Source organism: Equus quagga, chromosome 8, assembly GCF_021613505.1.
Source record: "Equus quagga isolate Etosha38 chromosome 8, UCLA_HA_Equagga_1.0, whole genome shotgun sequence".
Taxonomy (NCBI): domain Eukaryota; kingdom Metazoa; phylum Chordata; class Mammalia; order Perissodactyla; family Equidae; genus Equus; species Equus quagga.
Window position 1 is genome coordinate 121,569,553 of NC_060274.1, and position 23,865 is coordinate 121,593,417.

General features: G+C 39.8%; 1 pseudogene; it reads left to right on the forward strand.

Annotated features, from left to right (window-relative positions):
• The first annotated feature begins 4,521 nt into the window (after positions 1-4,521).
• LOC124243977 (olfactory receptor 2A14-like) lies at positions 4,522-5,458 on the forward strand (annotated as a pseudogene).
• The last annotated feature ends 18,407 nt before the right edge of the window (positions 5,459-23,865 follow it).

The following is a 23,865-nucleotide window of genomic DNA, read 5'->3' on the forward strand; positions in this document are numbered from 1 at the left end:
TACATGTAAAATTCTATAATTCCTGATTGCTTTAATTGTGAACTTTGATTATGAAAATGATCCAAATCATTTGAGCCAAGGAAGCTAACGGCGTGCATATTTGATAGCTGAAGCGTTCATGTGCCTCGTATCCTAGGTCACTGGCTGGGTGCAGGAGGAACACACATGGATGTCCCAGATGAGCCCACTGGGCTTTTCCTTTGCTGCGCTCCCAGGATTCCATCTCAGGCCCAGACAGGCTGCCCAGGCCCTGCCCTCAGCCTGCCTGCCCTTCCTCTTCAAGCTCTCACCCACACTTCACCTCCTGCAGGCCTCCCCTGACTCATGCAAAGATGATCTTTGGAAAGAAATTTACTCTTCCCAGCTTCCTGTGTCCTTATTTGCTCCAAAGATATGCATATGGGAGTTTTTCTGAAGTCACTATCTAATTTTCTGTCATTACTTCTGTTCCTTGCTCACCATGATAACACAGTGTGCTTATTCAAGAAGAGCTTTAAAAATTTACAAAATGTCCATGTTCCTGGAGGCCTCAGGCATTAAGAGCTCTCTGACATGCCATTCAGCTTGATTCAGTGGGACCGATTAAGATAATATTTGCTATCTCCACAAAGGACCAATTCCATTCTGTTATTAAATTTGTATTTTCCATAAAATTGAAAAGGTTCTCATTTCATATATCTCCTAATTGGAAGTTCAATATATACCCTTTAATGGTGCTCTGCATGAAATTAAAACACATCAATCAATAAGAAATCAAAAGTATATCTATCAGCTCAGATAAAAGCATTCCATAATATTTGAGAGACTTTGTAAGATATCTTACTGACGTTAATTTGCTGCTGTCTTTTGGGAGCTCCAGTGAAGTGTCCACCCAAAACTTAGGAAGTTAGTCTAAGAAGGCCCCCTCCTTTTAAGAAAAACACCAAATCCATGTAGGTATAGACACACAAATTCACGTGAAAGAGAACAATTGTCTCTCAAATTTGCAGTTCATGGCACTCTGATCAAATGTGTTCACTAGTGAGCACATTGTAACCACAGGAATATGATTAAAGGGAATTCCCAGGGGCAAAGCTTGACTTGCATCCCTCCAGGAGATTCTAGGGGAAGAGGAGGCCTCCATGAGCCGAGCTGGGACACAACATTCCACTAGAAAGTAGGCTGATTCTAAGTGCCTTTTCTAAAAATACCGATGGAAAGATTCCTGGCTAGATGACAGATAAATTCCTCGTCACTTCTGATTACGCATTTACAGATACTGAATTTATCATTGTTTTCAATTCTTTTCGTTTTTAACTGGAAATCCTGAGAAGCTACATCACAGATAAGAAAATTATAAGGGGATTGAAATGTGCTTGTCTGAATGACAAAGTTCACTTTCCTTGACTGTGCAACCTCAGAATAGTGCTCTGCAGGTACGCTCCTCCACATTCTGGTGGATTTTGCAATAATTTTCAATCAGATGTAAGAGCTATTTCTACTTTTAGTCAACAGAAGATCTTGATCTTTTTCTCTATCAGGACAATTCAGAAGAGAAATCTCTATTAAGAAAAATGAGATTGAGGTTTTTGATATCACCTGTCCTGTCAAAGGTCAAGTATTTATCATAATGTAGTGACACTTCTCTCATTTGAAGCTCTAAGAAAATCTGCTCAGATTTGAGATTCCTGTTAAAATTTGATGAGGATTAGACTCAGGATGAGCAAAAATAATGTGCAACTTTGGTTGTATATTACATTGTGGATTTTTCCAAAATAGAAATATCTTATTTTTGCTCCTGATAATGCATAAAGTTTATCAAAAAACAAACTAAAAAATATGTAAACAATTTATAGAAAAAGTAGGTCCCTGTATAATCCTATTCTTTAAAGATAATCATTGTAAACCATTTCATTTTTACCTTACAGAATTTTCCTACATATATGTAAATAGGCCAAAAAGACCTATGTGTATAAATAAGTTCATGTTTTAAAATATAAGTGGATCATATTATAAAGATGTGCTTTGTCTTTATGTGGACTATTTTCTTTTCACTATACAAAGACTTATATCCTCTTTTAATGGCTGCATTGTATTCTGCTACAAAAGTAGCCAGATATTTTAATCCATCTCTAATTTATAAACTTTTATGCAATTTCAAATTTTTAAAAATATAAACAGAGTTACTATGAATATTGACAACCTCTTGGTCCCTATGGTTTGGAGACATTGGATTTTTTTCTGTTCCAAGAACTCACCATGTCCTTCCTGCCCAGGGATTGGCCTTTACTGTTCTCTGTGCAAGGAGCGGTCTATGCCACTGTAGTCAGGGTGGACTCCCCTCCAATGCTTAGATTCCACCCATGTGTCTCCTCTTTGGAGAGACCTTTCCTGACAATCCCATCTACAGGAGGCCCTTCAAACTGGGTCACCGTCTATCATTTACCCTGTTTATTACCTTTGTAGTACTTTTCACTCTCAACAAATATTTTTTTGATTTGTTTACTCCTGGTGTTTTAGGGGTGGTAATTAACCATGACCTCTCCTTGCTCCAAGTCAGAAAAAAATAAATTGAGAAAGAGACACAGGAAGCAGGAAGAAATTAAAAACATATGTTTTATTAGTGAGGTCCATTGGAAAACATCATTTATATCTTTAACAAAATTTCTCTCCAAAACACAATCACAAACATTAGCCCACCCCACCCCAAAGACAGAACATGCCCCTGCAGGCTCTAACCGGAAGCATGGAAATGTGTCTGACCAAACAGAGGAGCAGAGGAGGGCCATCCTCAGTGCCTTTTTCCTGTTTCACAAATCATGTCAACTAGAGGACAGAGAGGGTGGGTGTATCCCAAAGTGCTTCATCCGGGGTAGGGAGGTCCTCCCCTCCATGGAAATGTGAGGAACACATGATGGCAGACCACCTACTTCCCCACAATATGTCTCCCCTTGAGAATATCTCCCTTATCCACTGCTGTGCCTCCAGAGCCGAGAACAGAGACGGGAACATGATGCACTAAGGAATGTATGTAAGGAATAGTGGAAATACAAATTTAAATTCTATGAAATTGTTCTCATATCCAATTAGCAAAGGTTAAAACTGATAATTTGTAGTATTGATGATCATGTGAGAAAGAGGCATAATTCTCACACAGCATCAGAGGGAGAAATTGGTAAAAATTTTGCAGGGATGTTGGCACTAGGTATCATAGCTTTAAAGTGTCTATATCTTTAGTGTGTGTAATTTCACTTTCAGAGTGTATCCTAAAGAAATAATCATGATTATACACAAAACTTCAGTTTGAATCTCAATACTACTAAACATAAGAGAAATAAGAACCACAAATTTCCAACAATAAAATTAAAATGCCAATAGAATATTGTGCTAATTTTAAATACCTGTATAGTATTATTTTAATACATTAAATTTTTATATTAAGTGGAAATGGTAGTTACAAAACATTCTATATAATACCAATTTTAAAATATGAATTTGAGGATCTAAATGTATACTAAAGGAAAACATTGAAATTATTTTTTAAATATTCTATTGGATTTGAAGCTTTAGACTAATTTAAAAATAAAAACAGTTCAGTCTGTTTCTGGAATAAAATGTGAAGAGAGTGTAAAGGGACAGCACCAGGTCACCTAGTCTCTCAACGTGATGTTGCCATCCAGCCCTTCAGGGCCCTTTCTCCCTCTGCTCCTGGACACACCCAGGCACCTCCCAGGAGGAGCTCTCTAGAAAGCGGTAACAACTGATGCTGGAGCTGGTCCTACTCCCTGTGAGCTGCTCAGAATCCATCAGAACAGCAGGAGGCGGTCAGCATGGGAACAGTGATGAGGACGGTCTTCAGGGGATTGGATGACAATGGGAGTTGCCAAAGCTGGGAGGAAATAGTGATAATAAACGATTCTTTCGCATCATAAAATAAGACAAGCTCTGGGATTTGTCTTTATGTTAGGTACTAAAAGGGATAAGAGAAAACACCTAAACAAAATACAATAATAATACAGCTGTCATCTTTAAATGCACCCACTGTTAATGTGAATTCATTTTCCCCTTTGAGTTTCATATTTGAAAAGGCTGCAGAAATGTCATCATGTTTAACGAATTTAGGATATGCACGTATCTTCAAGATGTAGCCAGACTTCTTTCAATTATGCCTAAATTTCAGTACCAAGTGCTGGTAAAGTATAAATAAAGCTATCAAAATAACACTACAAACACTGGAGATGGACAGAGGTACTGCAAGATGCTGATGTATCCTATTATGTTATCGTATATTTTATTATCTATAACAAATTATATACATATATTCTATTATTCCTTTGATACAAGGGGCATTTATTTCTAATTTATATGCACACTGAGTTAATTTTTACAACATATCTAAAAATAAATTATAGAAGATCAAGCAAAAGTAGTAGCTTCTAAGTGCTCACACTGTAAGATTCAATAAATATTCTGTGTCCTGATTGCCCTACAGCTCTGACCTTCCTGACATGGATGTGGATTTGTCTGTCTCACTGCGGGATCATGGCAGGCAAACTGACATGGCTCGTAGAAGTCACCCTGCTGGGATTCCAGGTGGACCCAGCACTGGAGTTGGTCCTCTTTGGGCTTTTCTCTCTCTTCTATACCCTCACCCTTCTGGGGAATGGGGTCATTCTGGGGCTTATCTGCTTAGACTCTAGACTTCACACCCCCATGTACTTCTTCCTCCCCCACTTAGTCATCACTGACATGTCTTATGCTTCCAACAATGTCCTCAAGATGCTGGCAAATCTTCTGAGCCAGAAAAGAACCATCTCCTTTGTTCTGTTCCTTGCATTATACAGACATTTTTGTATCTGGCTTTTGCTCACACAGAGTGCCTGATTTTAGTGGTGATGTCATGTAATCGGTTCATGGCCATCTGCCACCCCCTGCATTACACTGTCATCATGAGCTGGAAAGTGTGCTTGGACCTGGTCGTCACTTTACAGGTATTTAGCTTCATCTGGCTCTGGTCCATTTAGTTCTCATCCTGAGGCTGCCCTTCTGTGCGCCTCATGAAATCAACCACTTCTTCTGTGAAATCCTGTCCGTACTCAAGTTGGCCTGTACTGACACTAGGCTCAAGCAAGTTCTTATCTTTGCATCCTGTGTTTTTATCTTAGTTGGGCCCCTCTTCTTGGTGCTGGTGTCCTACACACACATCCTGTTTGCCATCTTCAGGAGCCAGTCCGGGGAGGGCCACAGAAAGGCCTTCTCCACCTGCTCCTCCCACCTCTTTGTTGTCAGGCTCTTCTTAGGCAGCGTAATCATCATGTACATGGTACCCGAATCCAGCCAACCTGATGAGCAGCAGAAGATCCTTTCCTTGTTTTACAGTCTTTTCAATCCTATGCTGAACCCACTGATCTACAGCCTGAGGAACGCAGAGGTCAAGGGTGCCCTGAGGAGAGCGCTGTGCAAGGAGAGGCCAGTGTGAGAGACAGCAGAGATCATCATGGGGGAGGGGGCTTTGCTCCTTGTGAATATGGTGGGTGGCATTTTTGGCTTTGTGCTATAATAAATGCCACAATAAAAAAGACTACTATAGACCTAAACACGTAACGTGAAACCATATAGACCTTAGAAAATTAAACAGATGAATATCTTCATGACCTTGGGTAGGCAAAGATTCTTAGAGATGCTCCAAAAACCAGAAGACATAAACTTTGAAAAATTGGTAAACAGTGGGACTTTTTAAAATTCTTCTTCTTGTCAGGTCACTATCAAGAAACAAGAAATGGGTAGCGGGGGAGGAATTTCTTCTACCCACTCAGACTCCTTATGACCGGACAACGAATTAAATTCACATGAGACAGAATAACAGGAGAAAATTAAACAAAGTTTTATAACATGTACACATGGGAGACACTCAGGCAAACTGAGCAACTCACCAAAATGGCAGAAGCTCTCACCTTAAATACCACACTCAGGTAAAGACAAAGGAGGATGCTGGGGATGCAGGGAGTCAGTTATGGGAGACAGTAAACAAGAGTAAGGTTATCATGCAGATTTAAGTCCTTGCCTTCTGCATTGATAAGAGTTTCTAGAGATAAGGTCATCCCCCCTTCTTTCTGGTACAGAGAGGGAGACACCTTTAAAGATGGAGATTTCCTTTACAAATGTAAATGTCTCTTAATAAAGGTTAAGTAAATTCTACTTTTCAGAGTTTCTTTCCTGTCTGCAAGTTTTAAAAGTAACCAGCCCCAAATAATCTTCATGCCAAAGAGTCATATCTTGGGGTGGCCAACTCCAGTCCCTGACAATGGTCAGTCAGGCATGGCCACAAGAGGAGGCAGAGTAGAGACTCAGGAAAAAACAGTTGATTATAGCCACATGTCCTGGAGACAGGAGACAGGGCCCATCATGCAGGTCCACATGGGCAAGATACCAGGGAGGTCAGGGGCAGAAGCCAGGAGTGAGGGGAGGTTTAGACCACTGCCTTTGTTGGCATTTCTGCAGGAAACGCCCAGTAAAGAAAGTGTGTAAGCACAAGTAGCAGTTCTTATAACAGATAAATCTTTACCCTGTAAAGAAAGGGAATCATATAGACTGACAGTGCAGGAGAATCCTAAAACTGAGAATTACTCTGATATTTGGAGCCCCAGTCATCTTACTTTCAATAGTCCCCTTTGGAATCTCTCTGGCCTCTCTTCTCCCTTGAAGTATAAAGTGCTGTATGATAATATGTGTTACTGTTTTCTTCTTCCTTTCTTGGTTCTCCTCAGTCAATTCAAATTCAACATGCCCATTTCTGACCTTCATACAACTACCCATGGATTTCCTCTCAGTTTCTACCTGTTCCCTGGTATTAAAATGTTCCTCCAACAAATTGCTCTATGGTTTCATTTGAAGTAAATTTATGCCATCTTCTCACAAAAAGATTGAACATTCCTAGGCTTACATCTGTCTTACTGAAAACATATATTAAACAAGAAACATAGGGGTGGGCCCCGTGGCCGAGTAGTTAAGTTCATGCGCTATGCTTTGGCAGCCCGGGGTTTCGCCCATTGGGATCCAGGGCACAGACCTAGCACCACTCATCAGGCCATGCTGAGGTGGCGTCCCACATAGCAGAGCCAGAAGGACCTACAACTAGAATATACAACTATGTACTGGGGGGCTCTGGGGAGAAAAAGAAGAAGAAGAAGAAAAAGAAGATTGGCAGCAGATGTTAGCTCAGGTGCCAATCTTTAAAAAAAAAGAAACATACTGTAGTGAATAGAAAATGCAAGAACAGTTTGCACTTGTAAACTTAAGACTCACAAAACAATGAATTCTTGATCACTAAAAGAAAAATGAAAAGAAAATAAATATTTTTTTAAATAATAAAAAGAAATATGATTTTTGTTTGTCAATGGGATTTTCAGACCCTGGCAAACTAGATAATATCTTTAGATCCCATATCAAATCTTTAAAATATACTGCTTCCAATTCTAAGAATAAAGTAAAAAAACAGACCTTTCCTGTCACCATTTGTAACTATTGAAGGTTAAAACACTACAGGGACTTTTCAGTGCAGCTGCTGAGAGAGGAAGGTGCCTAAGGCCCCACCATGCAGGCAGGGAGGTGGTGAAGACTGCAGGCCCTGCTGACAGCCTCCTCTAGGTTCAACAAAGCCCATGAGTTTTGAAGATGCCTGAAAGTCATCAAGATAAATGTTTTCAAAAACTTGTCATAGAGGATGGCTGTGACATAACTACCAGGACCACAACTGCTTATAACAAGAGCTACCAAACCACATAGGTAGTTGCAGATGAATGTTCAGTCCTTCACCACGGTATTCAACAATGCTTCCCCACCTCGAGGGTGGCATGCGATGGTTAGGAAAAGAAAAATGAAGACTTGGTCAAGAAAATGGCTGAATAGAAGCAAATGCTGAAAGGAAATATTTTATCTGACATTGATAACCTCTTCTCACAATAAATTATGTAGAAAAATACATTAATGAGGAATTCTACTTTTCGTATGACAGTGTGACAAACTCTTGTGGACATGCTCCCCAGGAAAACTGGTGGAAGTTATTTTTAAAGAAACAGTTAAAGTCTCTGGGAATGGCCCTAAGGACATCCAGCAAACGAAGAAAGAGTTATTCAAGAAAATCTACTAAAATTCAGTATGAAGAGCAAGAGTCCGATATCTGAAGCAAGATTGGCTGCCTCCCTCCCTCTCCTCACCTCATAGAGAAGGAAACTCCACTGTAGACACATTCAGCCAAGACCACAGGGTTCCCCACTCCCCTAACTCCCCGTCAGAGGGCCATCTCCCAGGAGGGGCAGGACACCAGCATTTCTCATCCTGCCTGAAAAACCTCAGCATTTCTTCTCCTGCCCCAGAGCTAACTGCTACTGACTTTCATACAGCTGACTTTCAGACAGGCTAAGTGCTGGGTGAGGGAGGCAGGAAGTGGGAGATCCCTTCTTCTGTCCAGCTGCCACTCGTGGGACAGAGACTCTTCCTTGGGTACAGCAGTGCTGAAATCCTGGGCCCCTTGCTGCAGCTCTAATGTGGTGGTCCCACACTACAGGAGGCAAGTCAAGAAGACCTGAGGCTACTGTCCCCACTCCCTCACTCTGCACTGAAAGCCCAGTCCCTAAAATGGACATTTCAGGGAGAAGTATGCCATTGTCCCCATACATAGTCAAAAAATCATAACTTAAAGATTATGCCTAGAGGTACAAGCAGGCCAGCCATAAAATAGCTAGTAATCTCTCCCAAAGAAGCTAACTCCATTTTCAAGAGTGTGCAGAAATTCAAGACTAAGTGAGCTCTCAAAACAGTGGAGGTTGTGTTGAGAGGCAGGTGGGAAGAGATTGTGTTAGATCCATTGGAGATACAGGCTAATCTGTAGGCTGACTAGTTTTCAGGAGAGAACTGGAGAAAGGAATAGCTGAGAGGGGCCCTCCAGGGGTCAGACAGAAGCTCCAACACTGACCTCTGATGGATCCCTTCACTGGAGCCCAAATTTCATTGGATTTTTATCTGGAGCAATTTATGCCCTAGAGCGCTGTTGAGAACAAGAGACCAATCAGCCCACAATTAGTGGAGTTTAACAGCTGAGTGTGGTTAGGGAAATAGCCTGGCAAAGAGAGCCTTGTCATAACCACTGTCATCCCTGGGTGACTACAGGTATACCCAAGTTGTCACCCCCTGAGAGGCAACATGCTCTGATATTAATACCTAACACTGAAGTGCTAGTGGATGGGAGACTAGACTTCACTAAAATAATCCAGCCAATAAATAAATAAGTAATCAAGTAAATAACAGTAAAAAGACCCAGAGCAGGTGTGGAGGAGGTACCAATACTCAGAGTTTTATTTAAAATGTTGATTTACAACAAAAGAATTATGAGACATGTAAAGAACAGGAAAGTATGACTCTGACTCTAGAAAAAAAGGGGGCAACAGAAACCGCCTGTGAGAGTGACCAGATGTTAGATTTAACAGACAAGATCAAAGTAGCCATATGTTCAGTGAACTAAAGGAAACCATGATTAAAGGAGTAAAGGCTGTACCATTGGATCACCAGATTGCATTTCTTTAGACCAAAGTATGCACTTTACAGCCCATATTGCCAACTATGGGCAAAGACATACCATATTGAGTAGACATATTATGTTACATATCATTCTCTGAGAAATGGTTTTATAGAAAATTAGAATGGTCAATCCAAACATTTCTTATCTAAAATGAGAAAAGATAAAGGCAGAAAGGATTGGCTAACATGTCTTCATGAGTGTGTGCTACTCTCAAGATGAAGAGACTCACAGAGGAGACCCTACTCAATAGATTCCTCCACTTTTCTGGGGAATTTCAGGGAAAGAAGGTAGGGGATGATTATGGTACTATATACAATTCTTCCCCACATTATCTCACTTTCTGTTTTCCTACCTTATGCTGTTGGCCCTGGACCAAGGCTGCAACACTGGTTGCCAGAAACAGGGATGATCCCTAAGCAAAAAAATACAGCTATACCTTCAGACATTGATGCCAGAACTTCTAAAAGCTGATGAGATGCAGGTGTGTTCACTCCATCTGACAAAATTGGGGTTGACAGTGAATGCAGCTGTTTTGCCCCATGGTTTAGAAAGCCCACTAGTCCAGTATCTATGTAGCCAGACACTATATGAATGGGAATGGACTGAGAGACAGCTGTTAAACTGGTTTTGCTGTCAGCAATCTGTAACGGTATAGTGACTGAACCTAATATTCATCCCAAAGGTGGAAAGCTGGGTTAATATCAATAATAAGGGAAAAAAGGAGAAATAGTAGCTGAGAGCAAGCAAATGAATAAATAGTTGGGTTACACAAAAAGAGAAATCTAATATTACATTGGTGCCTCAAGAGAGAATGATATTATCTCTTAACATAATCATGCCAGAAATCACAAAATGATGAAGTTATATGTTTGCCAAAATCAACCCCGCTTTTGGAACCTGACAAGGTCAAATGGAAGCATGCAATTCCGAGTGGCATTACACTGGGAAACATTTTGATGATATGATGTGATGATAAACTGGACCAAATGTAGCAGTAACATTCGTCTCTTTTTTTTTTTTTTTTTTTTCAGGTTGCTTCTACTAAAAAGGATCTGATTTGGGAAGAAATTTCCAGGGACAACTCTCCACATGGCCATCAGACCATGTGTGGTACAATTCTCAGCTAACGGATCGCTGTGTAACTGTAAAACTTGATGTTAAAATACCTAGAAAGGTCCCTGGTTATAATGGATAAAATATATGAAATATATTCCTAGCATGCCATAGTGTGCTGTGCACAAGTACATATCACTTTTGTTTCTGTGGGTGGAAAGCTATTGAACAGAAGAGAAGACAATGGATTTCTGACAGAAATAAAGCATAGACTTCACACGATGGGTATGAATTCCCTGGGAAATGGCCCCAACCCTGACAGTAGGAAGGTTCTAGAAGGCATTATGACATGCACAGACTAAATTGAATCTAGGTGGGACTACCATTTATCTAACCCTAGTATGAGGGACCCAATATTATGGAACAACAAAACATATATCATCATACTCACCGCATTAGGACACAACGGAAACAAGAAGCATAATAGATTGTCCCACAAACAAAACATGGCTTTAGGAGAGACTGATGGTTATCTAGGCAACATTGACAAACTGAATTATCTTTTAATAAGGAATGACAGTCAGTGGAAAAATTTGTTAACCAGAATGAGTAGACTAGAGGGAATTCTCCCCCATGAGGAAGGCAAGGGATGAGAATCAGCCTGGAAATACATTGAGACTTCAGAGAAATGGGTCAGGCAGACTCAACAAGTAATACTGGATACTGCTGGTCCTCAGTCCTGACCCAACAGGACCTCTTGACTGTGTTGATGCAGATGGAAGCTAAAGTAACCACGGGGCAATGGCCTTCCACTCTAGCTGCTAAGGGCTATGGGGTGTTCTTGTGGGGATCTTATAGACTTTAGAACTTGTTCAACTTCTCTGGGGACTTATAGTTTTCATTAATGCACCATGACTCTCATCAAGAATAGATCAGAAAAAGACACAACCTGTAGTACAGTTAGGATGAAAGGAACAATTCTCAATAATACCATGTCCTCACCATGGGGAATGGGGGACAGAAGTGGGCCCCACTATATAACAACAGACAATAGAAACTAGTTTCAGCACAAGCCTTTAAATTTAGATAGGGCAACTGACTTTGTTCCCAACGGACTTGGAACCCAGAAGTAAGTGAATCATGGCTAATTGTAATGACATCTATCCATAATAATAGTCTGGTAATGGGCAAGAGTCAAAGCCATTGGAAAGGCTTAGCAAATAACTCTGTAATTTTTACTGACTTGTACTTAATAAAACTGAATTGTACTATGACCATTCTGTGATGTGGTGTTACATTAGCATTATTGTTAAGATTCAACTACCTTATCTAAATAAGTCATGTGACCACACTGATGTTGATGATCAAATGTGTTGGAAGATGGAGTTAAAGCCTCCTCAGAATGTAACACCAATGGGAAATGGCTGGCCTGAGAAGAACTTGATCTAGCTGAATCATCAGCTCAATTCTGTGCTAAATAGTTCTGTACAAGATTATTGGAGGTACAAATACCACAGGTCAAAGAGAACAAGTACTCAAATTAGTACAAAAATTTGAAAATGTACGTCATGTCTCTATAGGATAGAGCCTTTTCTCAGGTCTATCCGTACCCTCCACTGGCTCCTCCAAATGGTAGGCATATTCATGCTATTGCTGTATCTGTTACATTGAATCAACTACTTTTTCATCTGTTATATAAACGGTCTTCTAAATGTAGGTGCTCAGAAAAGTGTGATCATTTTGGGGTCGGAGAGACTGAGCCAATGGCCAGGTGTGCAAGAAAGAGTTTACTCAGTTAAATTCACATAGGATTCAGAATTATTAGATTATTTTGGGTGGATGTTCTGGAGACATATACAGCTGATAACAAAGATACTGGTGACAGGGTGACATTTTTCTGGGGGAAAATATAGGATCCAAAAATGAAACCGCTGCTCAGCAGTTAAAAGAAAAGACCCTGTGGGGTGGGCAGAATTCTAAATTTGCCTCCTAAGATCCCTGTCCCCTCACTATTTAATCAAGCACTAATCCAGGTACCACTGTGGAGGGATTTGGCAAATCAATTGATCTTAAAATGTGCAGGTTATCTTGGGGGCCTAACCCGATCAGGTGAGCCTCCTGAAAGCAGGCATTGTTCTCCATCTAGTAGCAGAGGAGGAAGCCAGGGAGCTTTAAAGTGGGAAGGACTCAACACACCTGCTGATTTGAAGGTGGAGGGGCCGAGTGCAAGGACCTCAGAGGAGGATGCAGACCCAGCCAAGACCTTGCTCTCAGCCTGTGAGACCTGTGCAGAGAAGCCAGCTGACTGTACCAGGACTTCTGAGCAATGAAACTGTGAGGGAGTAGATGTGAGCTGTTTTCAGCCGATAGGTTTGTGCTTATTTGTTGCAGCAGCAACAGAAAAGGAAAACACTTTTGGTTTCAGATAAAATTCGTGTTTCCAGCACCAGCCCTTGCTACATTGGTAATCCATGATTTACTCAATGGTGCTCTGACTTTAGTCTCGAGACCCCTTTCAAATCTAAAGAATTACTGAGGACACAAACACATTTTATTTATGTGGTTATATTTATTAATATGTATCATATTAGACATTAAAACTGATAATTTACTATTTACTTTTCATTCAATTAGAAATATTTCCATTAAATGTTTGGCTTAATCAAAGAGAACTGGATCTTACATCTTCTTCTGTATTCAATTTGTTGCAATATCACATGTCACATTCCCTCTGGAAAACTCTACTGTGAACTCACGAAAAACCAGGAGTGAAAAAGGCAAAACGTCTAAATATTATTGTGAAAATAATTTTGATCCCATGGACCCATTGGAAGATACTCTGAGATTCCCAGTGGTCCCTGGACCACACTTAGAGAATGGATAACTTAGTATATTTAATCTTTAGTCTCCACATCTGTAAAATGGAGATAATGACTGGATTAAACTCTGTAGTCAATGGAAAGCATTTGACATATTTTCTGAAACAAAAGAAGGACTCGGTAATTGTTCTTTATGGATATTATGATCCTTCCTCATTTGTGTCTATCAACCCCTACTGCAGACAGAGATGCCTCTTGCCTTGGGGGATCTATTCCATGAGGGTTGCCAGAACAGGCTCCATGGGAACCCACCTCTCAACCATCTAAAAGTCCCAGCCTCTCATGTACTTTCATGGGGCCTGTAGAAGCATGAATTCATAAAACTGCAATAATTGTAAGAGTTTTGGTACAGATATGTGATATCTGTCTCAGGTTTATAACCCTTGAGATATTTGAAAGTTTGTGTCGAAACAGTGTGATGCCATGTCTGCCCTGCCTGTTCCCTAGAATTTTTCCTCCAAGGACAATAGACACAATCTCAGCTCTCCCTCTAAACAAAAATGCAGCTATCTTTTTCCCCCTTAGGGAGAAGATAAGTAAGTATGATGTCTTATGATCCTTCTGAGAATTTGAATTCTCAATAGAAACTAAAGAATATTTTTAATTCATCTGATGCTAAAATAAAACGTCTGCTCCTGGGGTTCTTGGAAGAACCTTCAGCAAGTGGAATTGCTGGATCATATGATAGATCTACTTTTAACTTTTGAGGAACCTCCATGTAGTTTCCATACTGGTTGAGCCAATTTGCCTTCCTACCAAGAGTGTACAAGAGTTCCTTTTTCTCCATTTCCTTACTAATACTTGTTATATCATCTTTTGATGATAGCCATTCTAACAGGTGTGAGGTGATCTCTTTGTGATTTTGATTTGCCTTTCCCTGATGATTAGTGATGTTGAGCATGTTTTCATGTACCTGTTGGCCATTTGGATCTCTCCTTTAGAAAAATGTCCATTTAATTCTTCTGCCCATTTTTTAATCAGATTGTTGTGTTGTTTTGCTGTTGTTATTGAGTTGTATGAGGTCTTTATATAGTTTGGATATTAACCCCTTGTCCAATATATGGTTTGCAAAAACTTCCTCCTATTCTATCGGTTGCCTTTTCATTTTGTTCATGTTTCTTTTGCTGTGCAGAAGCTTTTAAGTTGGAAATAGTTCCATTTGTTGATTTTGTTCTTATTGTTTGTGCTTTTATTGTCATATCCAAAGAATCATTGCCAAGACCAATGTCAAGGAACTTTTTCCTTATATTTTCTTCTAGCACTTTTATAGTATTAGGTCTGATATTTAAGTCTTTCCTCCTTTTCAAGATATTGTATTGTGAGTTCAATAGGATAGTGGTCCAATTTCATTGTTCTTCATGGGTTTATCTGGTTTTCCCAACAACATTTGTTGAAGAGACTATCCTTTCTCCTTAGGGGTTCTTGGTTCCTCTGATGGATCCATTCATTGGAACCTAAATTTGGTTGGATTTTTGTCTGGAACAATCTATGCCCTAGAGCATTGCTGAGAACAAGAGACCAATCAGCCCACAACATGGAGTTTAAAAGCTGAGTATGATCAGGGAAAGAGGCAAAGAGAGTCTTGACATAACCACTCTCATCCCAGGGAGACAGTAGGCATACCCAAGGCATCAGCCCCTAAGAAGTAACATCCTCTGATGTTAACACCCAATGCTCATACACTGGTGGATGGAAGAATAGACCTCACTAAAATAATCCGGACAATCGATAAACAAGTAACTAAGCAAATGACAATAAAAAGCCCCAGAACAAATGTGAGGGTTACCAATACCTAGAGTTTTATCTAAAATGTCCAGTTTACAACAAAGAATTATGACACATGTAAAGAATCAGAAAAGTATGACTCTGACTCTAGAAAAAAGCAGGCAACAGGAACTACCTTTGAAGTGACCAGATGTTGCATTTAATAGATAGATAGACTTCAAGTAGCCATTTTAAATATGGTCAATGAACTAAAGGGAACTACGATTAAAGGAGTAACGGGCTGTAACATTTGGACCAGCACATTATATTTCTCTGGACCAAAGAATGCACTTTACAGGCCATATTGCTAACAATGGGAAAGACATATCACATCATATAAACATATTATGTTGCATATAATTCTCTGAGTTGTGGTTTGATAGAGAATAGAATGAGCAATTGAAACATTTGTTATCTAAAATAGGAGGATAAAGGCAGGAGAGATTGGCATACACACCTCCATGTGTGTGTGCTCACTCTCGACATGAGGGGGCCCAAGGAAAAGTCTCCACTCAACAGAGTCCTCCACTTTTCCAGGGGATTTGAGGAAAAGGGAGTCGGGGAGCATCCTGTTACCATATGCAATTTTTCCCCACATTATCTTGACAAAAAATGTTCACATATTGAGGGATATGGGGTGGCTATTCTGGTTTAAAACTAATTCTGCTTGAACTAAAGAAAGTTGACTGAAGGCCTAACAAACACACATTGTACATCTGCTTTAACCGTTAAAGTAAAAGAATGCAGTCTTTGAAGATCAGAATGCATCCTTGCCCTCCTACAATGCTGGTATCTGTAAGGCCATATCAGTACTCCTGAAAATAAGTTCCTTTTCCTGGACATCAGGGTCATATTGACCTGCTAATTGGCAGCTGAGTACCTCTTTAAAACTGATGAATATGTGTCCTGGGCATGTTGGATGTATGTTGTTTGCTCTAAAGGTATAAAACCGTATTGAAAAACCATGCATCTCTGGAATGCTTTCTTCCTTTATGGAGATTGCCTTCCCAGGTTATGATCCTCAGCTTGGATCAATTAAAACTCACCTTAGTTCTCCTATCAATAGAATGCTATTGGTAAATTGCATCAGCAATCTCAAGTTTCTGTTTTCCTACCTTTTGCAACTGCCCCCAGACCAGGGCTGTAACTGTGGTTGCCAGGGCCAGAATGATCCCTAAGCAAGAATCTGTAGCTCTACTTTTAGACTTTGATGCCATAATTCCTAAAGGCTGCTGGGATGCAGGTGTTTTCACCCCATCTGTCACCACTTGTGTTGGCAGTGGTGGAAGCTGTATTGCCTAGTGGTTGGGGAAGCCCACTAGCTCAGTAACTATGTAGCCAGACCCCATATGGGAATGGCCTGAGGGACACTTGCTAAACTAGTATTGCTGTCAGCCTTCTGTAACAGCACAATGGTTGAACCTAATATCCCTTCCAAAGGTGGAAAATGGAGTTAAAATCAATGACAAATGGAGAGAAAGAGAAACATTAGTTGAAAGTAAACAAATGAGTAAATGGGTTGCACAAAAGGCAAATCTAATATTACATTAGTGCCTCAAAAAAGGCTCACAGCTAGAGAATAACATTGTCTCTTAACAAAATGCACAAAATGGTGAAGTCGTATGTTTGCCAAAACCAAACCCACTTTTGGAACCTGACAAAGTCAAATGGAAGCATGCAGTCCTGAGTGGCACTGCACTGGGAAATATTTTGGTCATATGATGTGATGATAAACTGGACTGAACGTAGCACTGAACTTGCACTCTTATTTTACAGGTTGCTTCTACTAGAAAGATCTCATTTGGGAAGAAATATCTGGGAACCACTGTCCACATGGCCATCAGACCTCATATGTAGTACAATTCTCACCTGACTGATCAGTGTGTAACTGTGAAGCAGGATGATCAAATGCTTAGAAAGGCCCTTGGTTATAATGGACAAAATATAACAGCTGCATCCCTAGGACGCCATAGTGTGCTGTGCACAGGTACGAATAACCTTTGCTTTTGTGGGTGGAAAGCTATTAAACAGAGGAGGAGAAGACATGGGGTTCTGAAGGGAATAAAGCGTAGACTTCCCATGGTGGGTGTGAATTCCCCAGGAAATGGCCCCACCCTGACAGGAGGACTGTTCTAGGAGGCCTTATGGCATACTCAGACTAAATTACATCCAGGCAGACTGCCACTTATTTAACCCGAGTGTCTGGGACCCAATATTGTGCGGTAACAAAACACATATCATAACTGCAGTTCCCCATTCATACTCAGTAGCAACAAGCTGCATAATGAATTGCCCCAAAAACAAAAAATGGCTTTAGGAGAGACAGGTGGCTATCTAGGCATCATTGACAAGCTGAATTCATTTTTAGTAAGGAGTAACAGCAATTGGGAAAAAAAATTTAACTAAAAAGAGTAGATTAGAAGGAATTCTCTTCCAGGAGAACAACACATAACAGAAACCAGTTTCAGTACAAGCCTTTAAACTGAAATGGGGTAACTGGCTTTGTCCCCAAGTGACTTGGATCCCACAAATGAGTGAATCATGGCTAATTGTAATGACACATAAAAATAATCTGGTATATGGGCAAGAGTCAAAGCTGTTGGAAAGGCTTAGCATATACCTCTGTAATTCTTACTTGTTCTGAATAAAATAGAATTGTACTGTGACCATTCTGTGATATGGTGTTACACTGGCATTGTTGCTAAGATTCAACTACCTTATGTAAATAAGTCACGTGATTATACTGATACTGATGATCAAACGTGTTGAAAGATGGAGTTAGGGCCTCCTCAGAATGTAACACCAATGGGAAATGGCTGGCCTGAGAAGAACTTGATTTAGCTGAATCATCAGCTCATTTCTATGCGAAACAGTTCTGCACAAGATTATTACAAGGTACAAATACCACAGGTCACAGGAGAACAAGTAATTAAATTAGTACAAAAATATGAAAATGTGTGTCATGGCTCTATAGGAGGTAGCTGTGTCTTCGAGTCTATCCCTACCCTACACTGGCTCTCCAAGTGGTAGGCATATTCATGCTATTGCTGTATCTACTACACTGAATAAACTATTTCTAGATCTGTTATAGAAATGCTCTTCTAAATGTAGAAGATCAGAAACATATGATCATTTTGCTGGAGGAGAGACTGGGCCAAGGGCCACGTGGGTGGACTGTGCAAGAAAGAGTTATTTAGTTAAATTCATATAAATTCGGAATTAAAAGGAACTTTAAAATATCCCAATCCTATCAATTAGATTAAGACACAGAAATGGAAATTGTTCCTTTCTGAGTTAGGATTCAGAATTATTTTGGTTATTTTGGGTAGGAGTTCTGGAGGCATATGCGTCTGATAACAAAGACAGCAGTGACAGGATGACATCTATCTGAGGAACATTATAGGATCTAAGAATGAAAATGCTACTCAGCAGTTAAGAAAAAAGACTTTGTGGGGCAGGCAGAATTCTAAATTTGGCCTCCTAAGATCCCTGTCCCCTCACTGTTTAATCAAGCACTAATCTGGGTCCTGCTGTGAAGGGATTTGGCAAATCAGTTGATCTAAAATGTGGAGGTTATCTTGGGGGCCTGACCCGATCAGGTGAGCCTCCTGAAAGCAGGGATTTTTCTCCATCTAGTAGCAGAGGAGGAAGCCAGGGAGCTTTAAAGTGGGAAGGACTCAACACACCTGCTGATTTGAAGGTGGAGGGGCTGCGTGCAAGGACCTCAGAGAAGGATGCAGACCCGGCCAAGACCTTGTTTTCAGCCTGTGAGACCTGTGCAGAGAAGCCAGCTGACCTGTCCCAGGACTTCCGACCAATGAAACTGTGAGGGAGTAGATGTGAGCTGTTTTTAGCCCATAGGTTTGTGTTAATTTGTTGCAGCAGCAATAGAAAACTAAAAACATTTGGTATCAGATAAAATTCATATTCTCAGCTCCTGCCCTTGCTACACTGGTAATCTGTCATTTATGAAGTTGTGCTCTAACGTTGGTCTCAAGACCCCTTGGAAATCTTAAAAATTACTAAGGACACAAAGACATTTTATATCTGTGATTATATTTGTTGATGTGTATCATATTGGAAATTAAAACTGAGAATTTATTAAATGTTTACTTTTTTTTGAGGAAGATTAGCCCTGAGCTAACTACTGCCAATCCTCCTCTTTTTGCTGAGGAAGACTGGCCCTGAGCTCACATCCATGCCCATCTTCCTCTACTTTATATGTGGGACGCCTACCACAGCATGGCTTGCCAAGCGGTGCCATGTCTGCACCCAGGATCTGAACCAGCAAACCCCGGGCCGCCAAAGCAGAACATGTGCACTTAACCACTACGCCACCTGGCTGGCCCCTAAATGTTTACTTTTAATTCATTTATAAATATTTCCATTATATTTTAATATAAACAGTCTATCTTTATGAAAAATAACTATCTTTTATAAAACAAAAAAGATGAAAAGAGTAGCTTGGTTTAATTCAAAAAACTTTACATTTCACCTAAAAATACTGCTGAATCTTATATCTTCCTCTGTATTCTATGTGTTGCAATATGACATGTCTTGTTGGCTCTGGAAAAGTCCACTGTGCACTCATGAAAGAGTACAGATGAAATGGCAAAAAGTATCTAATTATTATTGTGAAAATAGTTTTGATCCCCTGGCCCCTTTGAAATGTTCTCAGAGATTCCCAGTGGTCCCTGGGTCACACTTAAAGAATTGGTAATTAAGGGGATTTAAACTTTGGTGTCCACAACTGTAAAATGCTGATAATGTCTGGATCACTATGTAGTCAATAGAAAACATTTGGCACATTTCCTGAAACATAAGAAGGGCTCGGTAATTGTCGCTTATGGATATCATGATCCTTCCTCTTTTGTGTCTATCAACCCCTACTGCAGACAGAGATGCCTCTTGGCTTGGGGGATCTATTCCCTCTCAGTGTTGCCAGAACAGGCTCCATGGGTACCCACCTCTCAACCATCTAAAAGTCCCAGCCTCTCATGTACCTTCATGGGGACTGTAGAAGCATGAATTCATAAAACCATAATAATTGTAAGAATTTGGGTACAGATACGTGATATCTGTCTCAGGATAATAACCCTTGAGATATTAGAAAGTTTGTGTAGAAACAGTGTGATGCCATAACTGCCCTGCCCATTCTCTAGGCCTTTTCCTCCAAGGACAATAGACACAATCTCGGCTCTCCTTCTGAGAGAAAATGTGGACATTTTTTCCCTCCGTAGGGAGAAGATAAGTGAGTATGATGTCTTATGATCCTTCTGGGAACTTAAATTCTCAATAGACGCTCAAGAATATCTTTAATCCATCTGATTCTAAAATAAAACCTCTGCTCCTGGGATTCTTGGAAGAACCTTCAGCAAGTCCAGCAAATCTGCCCGAATCAGGCATTTAATCCTGAAAGCTGCTGATGGAGTAGGACACTACACCCACTTGGAGGTACATTTCTCACCTCTGTGGGCAGATTCTAGCTCAAAGTAGATCTTAGGAGAACATCCAGTGCTAGCATCTCCTGATGCAGAAGAGATTCATTTATTCTGGGAGGTGGTTATCAGTATGGGTGGTTGACATAGGTCAGGACAGCAGCAGAAACCACCATGGCTGTGTGAACAAGAATGACATTCCTGGGTGATCTTCCCTCCTGACTCACTGTGCATTGAAGGTAGATATAAAAGGCACCTAGATGTTGCCTTCCTCCACCTTAGGGACTCTCTGTCCAGTGTGCTGTGGGCAAGAGGTCCTTGAACTGGCTCAGAATCTCTCACCATCACCACCCAATGTAACTGGGTGTGGTGGTCAAAGCTAGCACAACTGACTCAATGAGAAGGGTTCAGAGAATGAGAGGCTTTATATCCAGGCATGATCTCTGAATAAAGCTCTGAAATAGCCAAATTAATGAAAGGACTTTATATATTACCTAGCCTAAATGAAGATATCGATGTCCAGGAAAACTCTCAATGGATAAGAAAATTCCAGTAACATTACAGTAAAATCTTTTCTTTGCTGAAACCGTGTAAGATGTAAGTTTGTCACAGAGTTATTTCTTTTTGAAATCTTCCTAGGTTATCCCCCTATGGTCATGATTACCTGACTTGAAATCACAGTATTTTACACAAAAATCTTTCCTATCACAAAATAGGGTGGAATAAGTGCTAACACTCCTGACGAGAGTTGGAAAAATAGACTAAAGCTCCATAGATCAGGAAACATTCTGGGTTACAGGAGTGCTCAGGAAGAGAATTGCTCGTGTTGACCATGCAAACCTTTTGTTATCTGAGTTGTCATTGTTTTATTCACTCTATTGGGAAGGTGACATTTTAGGCATCACTACTGTGATATATTCTCTATTCCAGTACTGCATCTGCTTAATTGTTTTAATCTATCTCCAATTTTTTAATGTTTATTTAAACAGCAAAAAGGTACTAATGATAAAGATAAAAATAAAAAGATTAATTAATTCAGACAAAAATAGCTAGACTAAAAATTTAATGAACAAATGTTCCTACTGGGTATTAATAGATTGAGTTACCTTCAACAATATTATTATCCTTTATGTTCAGAGATTATATGTGTTTCAGGCATTGCTTATTGTGTCCAACTCTAAGTAGAATTGTGCAAAACTGAGGTGACTTTCAACAATATTATTATCCTTTATGCTTGGAGATTAAATGTGTTTCAGGCATTGCTTATTGTGTCCAACTGCATCTAAGTTGAATTTTGCAAAACTGATGTTACTATCTCCCACTTTACACAATGTAGGACTATTCTTTAATTGTAGTGAAAATACATGTCTCAAACTTAATCAACATTTACATAAAATCCTCCCAAATGCAATCATATTTATGGAAGTGAAAGAATCTATGATTTTATCTCTGTTCATTTTCCAGTGATGACATTCTAATGGTGAACTTCTCTAATAAAGTGGAAACCATGTCTTGGTCAATAGAAACTGGCAAATAGACTATGGTTAGTACATTACATTTTCTGAACTAAAAATGACAATCATCCGTTTAACAAATATCCCCTGAGTGCTTGTTTCATCTAGAACTATACTAGTTATTATGAGACATAAAGATGTACAGGACATATTTCCCACCCGCAAGACTTATTATCTGGTGAAAGGGAATCTCAGGTCAAATGACATTTAGTATAAACCCCTTTTTATCTTGGATTTTATCTTGAAGATTACCCAGATCCTCATAGTGAGGATGTAACTCTTTTAACTGTGATTATTGACCAAGCCTTTACTTTACTAGGTACCTGAATACCCTCCTCATATGAATCTACTCTAATTCCCAAGAGTAGAAAAGATCCTCCTTATAGGCTGTCTGACAACTAGCCTTTGATGGGGCCTACAGAAAGTCAAGTAGGCTGCCACCTTTCTCTTTATAGGAACTGGCTGTAACCTGCAATGAAATGGTTCAAATGAGGAGAGCTGTGACTCCACAGCAACACCCCTTCAGGATCACACAATGAGGGCAGTGATGGCACAGTTTGTAGCCACACTAGTATTTTTGAATGACCCATACGCATTTTCTAACTCAATATACACCAGCCTGAGAATTTACATTTACCTAAGCCTGATATGCTCTAGAGGGATTTACAATAATTCTCAGCAGTTTTAAAATTACTGAATTCATTCTTCACTCACAAGCATTAAAAACATATGTGAAGTGAAATTATATCCATCATCTTAAGGGATTGCACTCATAGCTATCTGCGAATGCATTGTCTGCTCTATTGAAGTCTTACTGTATCCATGTGTGATAAAATGGCTTTTTATTTACGCAACATTTTTCAGTGTTATGGTATTGATTATAATAAAATATTGTTTAACTTGTAATTTCTGTACAGATACGAACTTTCTCCTTTTAAATAGTAAAGAGTCAAGTAATTAAATGTCATTCACTGAGGAAACAGGAGTTCCTTTCAGGCCAGAAACTGGAATTGAGAAGAAAACACTAGGTTAGATACTACGTGATAAATCTGCATCTCTTGTTCTTAATAATCGAGGCAGGAAGATGTCTAGAAAGGACACGTGAACAGTGGTGTTAGGATGGAACCATATGGAACCAGGGGAGTAAGAAACACAAAGAAATGTCACATTAAATTGTGTCAACTCCTTGAATTACAGAGTAGATAGCTCAGATAGCAGGTGGAATAAGAGAATAAGAATGAAAAAGAATTTCAGCCTGGTAACCAAGTAGCTACACACATTATAAGTCTAGTTGTACTTAAGCTTTGTGGGCTATTAATTTCTCTTTAACATTTTTCTTCTTTCTTAGCATCTAATATCAAGCTGAGATAAGAATGAACCAAAGGAGGCTGATGTTAAGCAGGCTTTCACCAAAGCATTAAAAGAGGCTCAAAGCCCCTTTGGGAGCCAGTATGAGAGGAGCAGCTGTAAAAGTGGGACAACCACATAGGAAAGGTGAATTTGGGATTGTAGAGTCATGGCTGTTAAGTTAGACACCTTCCCACTGGGTGGTCCTTACAAAGATAAGTCTTCAGACATCTGGGTTTTTTGCTTGTTTGATTTTTAGATGACTAGAGATAGAAATGTACATAAACATAGAGACATAAATTGTGTGATTTATT